An 8,269-nucleotide genomic window follows, 5' to 3' on the forward strand; every position below is an offset into this window, starting at 1 on the left:
GGGGACGGCGACGGGCGCGGCGACGACGGGGATGACGACGACGGGGACAGGGACGGGGCGGCGATGACGGGGACGGGGACGTACGGGCCGGGGCGGCGACGACGGGGACGGGGACGACGCGGGACGGGCCGGGATGGGGCGACGGTGACGACGGGGACGACGGGGACGGGGCGGCGACGAGGGATGGAGACGTACGGGGGGCGCGGCGGGCGACGGTGCAGAGGAGAAGAAGCAGATGAGAAACTGAAATTTTCGTAAGTGTTGTTTATATAGGAGGGGCCTTTAGTACCGGTTGGAGCCACCAACCGGTACTAAAGGCCTGTTTTGGCCAGGCCAAGCGGCGGGAAGCAACCCCCTTTAGTACCGGGTGGTGGCTCCAACCGATACTAAAGGCCCCCTCTTTAGTACCGGTTGGTGCCACGACCCGGTACTAAAGAGGGTGCGCTGGCGCAGGTGCGGTGCGGCAAGTTTAGTCCCACCTCGCTAGCCGAGGGGCGACCGCACTGGTTTATAAACCCCCGTGCGGTAGCTCTCTCGAGCTCCTCTCCAAAGCAGGCCTACTGGGCCTACATGTTCTGTGCTGCCCTGTTGGCCTACGGGGCCTTTGCGGGCCTGCATCCTGGCCCAACAACAGGTTGGGTTTCTAGTCGTATGCCGACCGCTTTGGCCTAGTAGGCGGGCTTTTTTTATTTTTTTTGCTTTATTTATTTTTGAGTTGTTTTTTGTGTATTTAGAGTTTCTTTGTGAATATTTTTGCTTTAGGTACAAAAAATTACAAACTTTCTGTTAGTGCCCGTAGTTTTCAAATTTGAATAGTTTAAATTTTGAATTATTTGAAATTAGTGTGAATCACTAGTTTGTGAATAACTTAACTTTAAAAATCAGTAAAGGCATGAAAGAATTTGTTTGCACATAAAATTTCTTCGCGTTTCAAATGCCAAAACACATAATTAACTACCCTAACTATTACAGAGATTCCCTTCTGGGTGTGAAACACAGAAGAAAGTGATGATAGTGAAGCCGATCACATCCCAGATCTTTGGGTGTGAAATTTTTTCTTCGTGTGTGTCCCTTTGCGCCGTAACCATGGAAAATCTTCATCATTTAACAGGATGCTCGGGTCAATATTCACTGTGAATGGAGCAATTTCATCAAACTTTTCATAATTTTCTGACTTGTCTGTCTTGTCATCCACTCCCACGATGTTTCTCTTCCCAGAAAGAACTATGTGCCGCTTTGGCTCATCGTACGATGCATTCGCTTCCTTATATTTTCTTTTTCTTGGCTTGGTAGACATGTCTTTCACATAGAAAACCTGTGCCACATCATTGGCTAGGACAAATGGTTCGTCTGCTTACGCAAGATTGTTGAGATCCACTGTTGTCATTCCGTACTGCGGGTCTTCCGTTACCCCGCCTCGTGTCATATTGATCCATTTGCACCGAAACAAAGGGACCTTCAAACCACGTCGATAGTCAAGTTCCCATATGTCCTGTATATAATCATAATATGTTTCCTTTCCCGTCTTGGTTTCTGCATCAAAGCGGACACCATTGTTTTGGTTGGTGCTCTTCTTATCTTGGGCGATCGTGTAAAATGTATTACCATTTATCTCGTACCCTTTGAAAGTCATTATATTCGAAGATGGTAACTGGGACAGCAAGTACAAGTCATCTTCAATAGAGGTGTCATGCATGGTACGTGTCTGCAACCAGCTGGCGAAACTCCTGGTTTGTTCACGTGTAATCCAGTCATCAGACCGCTCCGGGTGTTTGGAGCGTAGCAAATTCTTGTGTTCATCCATATACGGAGCCACCAAAGCGGAATTCTGTAGAACTGTGTAGTGTGCTTCAGTGAGAGAATGTCCGTCCATACATATTATTTGTTCCCCTCCTAGAGTGCCTTTTCCATCCAGTCTGCCTTTATGCCACGATTCAGGAACACCAATCGGCTTAAGGTCAGAAATAAAGTCAATACAAAACTCAATGACCTCCTCATTTTGACGGCCCTTGGAGATGCTTCCTTCTGGCCTAGCACGGTTATGAACATATTTCTTTAAGACTCCCATGAACCTCTCAAAGGGGAACATATTGTGTAGAAATACAGGACCCAAAATGTTAATCTCTTCGCATAGGTGAACTAGGACGTGTGTCATGATGTTGAAGAAGGATGGTGGGAACACCAACTCGAAACTGACAAGACATTGCACCAAATCTTTCTCTAACCTTGGTATGATTTCTGGATCGATTACCTTCTGAGAGATTGCATTGAGAAATGCACATAGCTTCACAATGGCTAATCGAACGTTTTCCGGTAGAAGCCCCCTCAATGCAACCGGAAGCAGTTGCGTCATAATCACGTGGCAGTCATGAGACTTTAGGTTCTGGAATTTTTTCTCTACCATGTTTATTATTCCCTTTATATTCGACGAGAAGCCAGACGGTACCTTAATACTAAGCAGGCATTCAAAAAAGATTTCCTTCTCTTCTTTGGTAAGAGCGTAGCTTGCATGACCCTGATGTATGCCGTCTTTTCCGTGCATACATTGTTGGTTCTCTCGTGCCTCAGGTGTATCTTTTGTCTTCCCATACACGCCCAAGAAGCCAAGCAGGGTCACACAAAGATTCTTCGTCACGTGCATCACGTCGATTGTGGAGCGGACCTCTAGGTCTTTCCAATAGGCAGGTCCCAAAATATAGATTTCTTCTTCCACATGGGTGCGCGTTCGTCAGCGTCATTCGGAACAGGTTGTCCACCAGGACCCTTTCCAAAGACCACCTTCAAATCCTTGACCATATCATGTACATCAGCACCAGTACGGTGGCGAGGCTTCGTCCGGTGATCTGCCTCACCTTTGAAATGCTTGCCTTTCTTTCTTATGGGATGCCTCCTCGGAAGAAATCGACGATGTCCCAGGTACACATTCTTCTTACAATTAGCCAAATATATACTGTCGGTATCGTCCAAATAGTGCGTGCATGCGCGGTATCCCTTGTTTGTCTGTCCTGAAAGGTTACCGAGAGCAGGCCAATCATTGATGGTCACGAACAGCAACGCCTTTAGGTCAAATTCTTCCCCCATGTGCTCATCCCACGCACGTACACCTGTTCCATTCCACAGTTGTAAGAGTTCTTCAACTAATGGCCTTAGGTACACATCAATGTCGTTGCCAGGTTGCTTAGGGCCTTGGATGAGCATTGGCATCATAATGAACTTCCGCTTTATGCACAACCAAGGAGGAAGGTTATACAAACATAGAGTCACAGGCCAGGTGCTATGGTTGCTGCTCTGCTCCCCAAAAGGATTAATGTCATCTGTGCTTAGACCAAACCATATGCTCCTTGCGTCATCTGCAAACTCCTTCCCGTACTTTCTTTGATTTTTCTCCACTGTGACCCGTCAGCGGGTACTCTCAACTTTCCGTCTTTCTTACAGTCTTCTCTGTGCCATCGCATCACCTTGGCATGCTCTTTGTTTTGGAACAAACGTTTCAACCGTGCTATTATAGGAGCATACCACATCACCTTGGCAGGAATCTTCTTCCTGGGGCGCTCGCCCTCGACATCACTAGGGTCATCGCGGCTGATCTTATAGCGCAATGCACCACATACCGGGCAAGCGTTCAAATCCTCGTACTCACCGCGGTAGAGGATGCAATCATTAGGGCATGCATGTATCTTCTGCACCTCTAACCCTAGAGGGCAGACATCCTTCTTTGCTTTGTACGTACTCTCGGGCAATTCGTTGTCCTTTGGAAGCATATCCTTTATCATTACCAGCAACTTTCCAAATCCCTTGTCAGATACACCATTCTCTGCCTTCCATTGCAGCAATTCCAGTGTGGTGCCCAGCTTTTTCTTGTCACCTACGCAATTCGAGTACAACAATTTTTTGTGATCCTCTAACATGCGCTGCAACTTCTTCTTCACCAAATCACTTGCGCAGTTTCTCTTTGCATCGGCAATGGCCCGGCCTAGATCATCAACAGGCTCATCTGATGCCTCTTCTTTAGCTTCTTCCCGCATTGCCGGCTCAGCTTCTTCCCACACTACCGGCTCAGCTTCTTCCCCCATTGTTGTATCATTGTATTGAGGGAACCCATGGCAAGGATAGCTGTCGTCGTCCTCTTCTTCTTCGTTGTCTTCTATCATAACCCCTCTTTCTCCGTGCTTGGTCAAAACATTATAGTGGGGCATGAAACCGGACTTAAACAGGTGGACGTGAATGGTTCTTGACATAGAGTAATTGTGACCATTCTTACAGCGAGCACATGGACAAGGCATAAAACCATCCGCCCGCTTGTTTTCCTCAGCCGCAAGCAGAAAAGTATGCACGCCCTCAACGAACTGGGGAGAACATCGGTCATCGTACATCCATTGCCGACTCATCTTCATTACACAACACCGAATAGACCAAATTAATACAAGTTCATACATAAAGTTCATACAACACTTAAATGCAACAAACAAATAACTCTCTAGCTAAAGAATTTAAATGCAACAACAAATACGATCAAGATCGCAACTAAGGTAACAATGGATCCAACAGCATAATGATACCAAGCCTCACTATCGATGGCATATTTTCTAATCTTTCTAATCTTCAAGCGCATTTTCTCCATCTTGATCTTGTGATCATCGACGACATCGGCAACATGCAACTCCAATTCCATCTTCTCCCCCTCAATTCTTTTCAATTTTTCTTTCAAGTACTCGTTTTCTCTTTCAACTAAATTTAACCTCTCGACAATAGGGTCGGTTGGAATTTGCGGTTCACATACCTCCTAGAAAAAATTTCTATGTCAACTTAATGGGCATAATTTGTCATAAACACGAAATGCAACTAGTTTTAAAAGAGAATATATACACCACATCCAAATCATAACAAGGACGAGGGCCGACGGGGACGGATATCAAAACCATGGCACTATATGTATAACAAACAACGTACGGGGTAAGATAATTATATGAGTAACTATATATCCAAATCACACAAACATCAATTTTTATATAAAATTTCATGAACAAGAGGCTCACCACAAGGTGGTGCCGGTGACGGGACGGTGCGGGCGATCGACGGTGGTTACGACGGAGATTTAGAAGGCACTAAGTAAACCACACCTACATATGCAAACTAAGTGTTATTTTTGACCTCAAATTGCATCTAAATCAAATACTAGCACATATATATATATATATATATATATATATATATATATATATATATATATATATATATATATATATATCCTCCCAAATTACTAAACTCACAAATTAATCACTATATAAAGCATTGCAAGAGCTAATCTAGCAATGAGAGATGAAAGGACAAAGCTGCTAACCTTTGTGATCATTTGAATGGATGAGGGCCTTCAAATCTTGACAAATTTTGGGCAAAATGTGTGATGAGCTCGAGAGGAAGAGGGGAAGAACAGAGAGGAGAGGGGAAAGGGGAAGAACAGAGCGAGCTCGGGTGGACGAAGGGTTTATGTAGGACGACCTTTAGTACCGGTTCGGGCCAAGAACCGGTACTAAAGGGGCTGGAGGGGCCCCAGTCTGACAACATCCTGCCACCACTCTCATTAGTACCGGTTCGTGGCACGAACCGGTGCTAAATGTTCGCCACGAACCGGTACTAATGAAAGCGGCCCGGCTAGCCGTTGGAACCGGCACTAATGTATACATTAGTGTCGGCTCAAATATAAACCGACACTAATGTGCTTCACGTTTGACCCTTTTTCTACTAGTGACAACCTTCTTCTTGTAGACTTTGTTGGGCCTCCAAGTGCAGAGGTTTGTAGGACAGTAGCAAATTTCCCTCAAGTGGATGACCTAAGGTTTATCAATCCGTAGGAGGCGTAGGATGAAGATGGTCTCTCTCAAGCAACCCTGCAACCAAATAACAAAGAGTCTCTTGTGTCCCCAACACACCCAATACAATGGTAAATTGTATAGGTGCACTAGTTCGGCGAAGAGATGGTGGTACAAGTGCAATATGGATGGTAGATATAGGTTTTTGTAAACTGAAAATATAAAAACAGCAAGGTAACAAGCAGTAAAAGTGAGCGTAAACGGCATTGCAATGATAGGAAACAAGGCCTAGGGTTCATACTTTCACTAGTGCAAGTTCTCTCAACAATAATAACATAGTTGGATCATATAACTATCCCTCAGCATGCAACAAAGAGTCACTCCAAAGTCACTAATAGCGGAGAACAAACGAAGAGATTATGGTAGGGTACGAAACCACCTCAAAGTTATTCTTTCCAATCAATCCGTTGGGCTATTCCTATAAGTGTCACAAACAGACCTAGAGTTCGTACTAGAATAACACCTTAAGATACAAATCAACCAAAACCCTAATGTCACCTAGATACTCCAATGTCACCTCAAGTATCCGTGGGTATGATTATACGATATGCATCACACAATCTCAATTCATCTATTCAATCCAACACAAAGTACTTCAAAGAGTGCCCAAAAGTTTCTACCGGAGAATCACGATGAAAACGTGTGCCAACCCTTATGCATAGGTTCATGGGCGGAACCCGCAAGTTGATCACCAAAACATACATCAAGTGGCACGTGATATCCCATTGTCACCACAGATAAGCACGACAAGACATACATTAAGTGTTCCCAAATCTTTAAAGACTCAATCTGATAAGATTACTTCAAAGGGAAAACTCAATCCATTACAAGAGAGTAGAGGGGGAGAAGAAACATAAGATCCAACTATAATAGCAAAGCTCGCGATACATCAAGATCGTGCCAAATCAAGAACACGAGAGAGAGAGAGAGATCAAGCACATAGCTACTGGTACATACCCTCAGCCCCGAGGGTGAACTACTCCCTCCTCGTCATGGAGACCGCCGGGATGATGAAGATGGCCACCGGTGAGGGTTCCCCCCTCCGGCAGGGTGCCGGAACAGGGTCCCGATTGGTTTTTGGTGGCTACAGAGGCTTGCGGCGGCGGAACTCCAGATCTAATCTTCGTTCTGGAAGTTTTAGGATACATAGGTATATATGGGTGAAAGGAGTACGTCGGTGGACCGAAGGGGGGGGGCACGAGGCAGGGGCATGCCCCAGGGGGGTGGGCGCGCCCCTAACCTCGTGAGCACCTCCCTCATCTTCTGACGTAGGGTCCAAGTCTATCCGGTAGGTTTCCTTCCAAAAATAACTTCTCCAGTTGATTTCGTTCCGTTTTGACTCTGTTTGATATTCCTTTTCTTCGAAACACTGAAATAGGCAAAAAAACAGCAAATCTAGGCTAGGCCTCCGGTTAATAGGTTAGTCCCAAAAATAATATAAAAGTGGATAATAAAGCCCAATATTGCCCAAAACAGTAGATAATATAGCATGGAGCAATCAAAAATTATAGATACGTTGGAGACGTATCAAGTCCCACTAGGACTCCTAGTCCTAGTCGGCTCCCCCTTACTCCCAACGGAGAGGGGAAAGGGAAAGAGGGGGAGAGGGAGAAGGAAAGGGGGCCGCGCCCCCACCCCTTGTCCAATTCAGATTGGGATTGAGGGGAGGGCTACCTCCCGTGGCAGCCTCCTCCTCTCCACTATGGCCCATGAGGCCCGTTAACTTTCCGGGGGGTTCCGATAGCCTCCCGGTACTCCGATAAATCCCCGAACCTCTTCGGAACCATTCCCGTGTATGTATACAACCTTCCAATATATGAATCTTTACCTCTCGACCATTTCGAGACTCCTCGTCATGTCTGTGATCTCATCCGGGACTCCAAACAAACTTCGGTCACCAAAACACATAACTCATAGTACAAATCGTCATCGAGCGTTAAGCGTGCGGACCCTACGGGTTCGAGAACTATATAGACATGACGGAGACACATCTCCAATCAATAACCAATAGCAGAACCTGGATGGTCATATTGGTTCCTACATATTCTACGAAGATCTTTATCGGCCAAACCGCATAACAACATACGTTATTCCCTTCGTCATCGGTATGTTACTTACCCGAGATCCGATCGTCGGTATCATCATACCTAGGTCAATCTCGAGGCCCACCTCCGGTGCCCATCTTCTGGTATATAGGTCATTTTGACCTAGAAAAAATAAGGGGAGGACTTTCAGGACGGAGCGTCGCCGTCTCGAGTCGGAACTTGGGCAGGAGCACTTTTGCCCTCCGACGGAGCGATTCCGCCGGGGGAACTTCCCTCCCGGAGGTGGAAATCATCGTCGTCATCATCACCAACAACTCTCCCATCTTGGGTAGGGCAATCTCCATCAACATCTTC

The sequence above is a fragment of the Triticum dicoccoides genome, chromosome 7A (genome assembly GCF_002162155.2).
Source record: "Triticum dicoccoides isolate Atlit2015 ecotype Zavitan chromosome 7A, WEW_v2.0, whole genome shotgun sequence".
NCBI lineage: Eukaryota > Viridiplantae > Streptophyta > Magnoliopsida > Poales > Poaceae > Triticum > Triticum dicoccoides.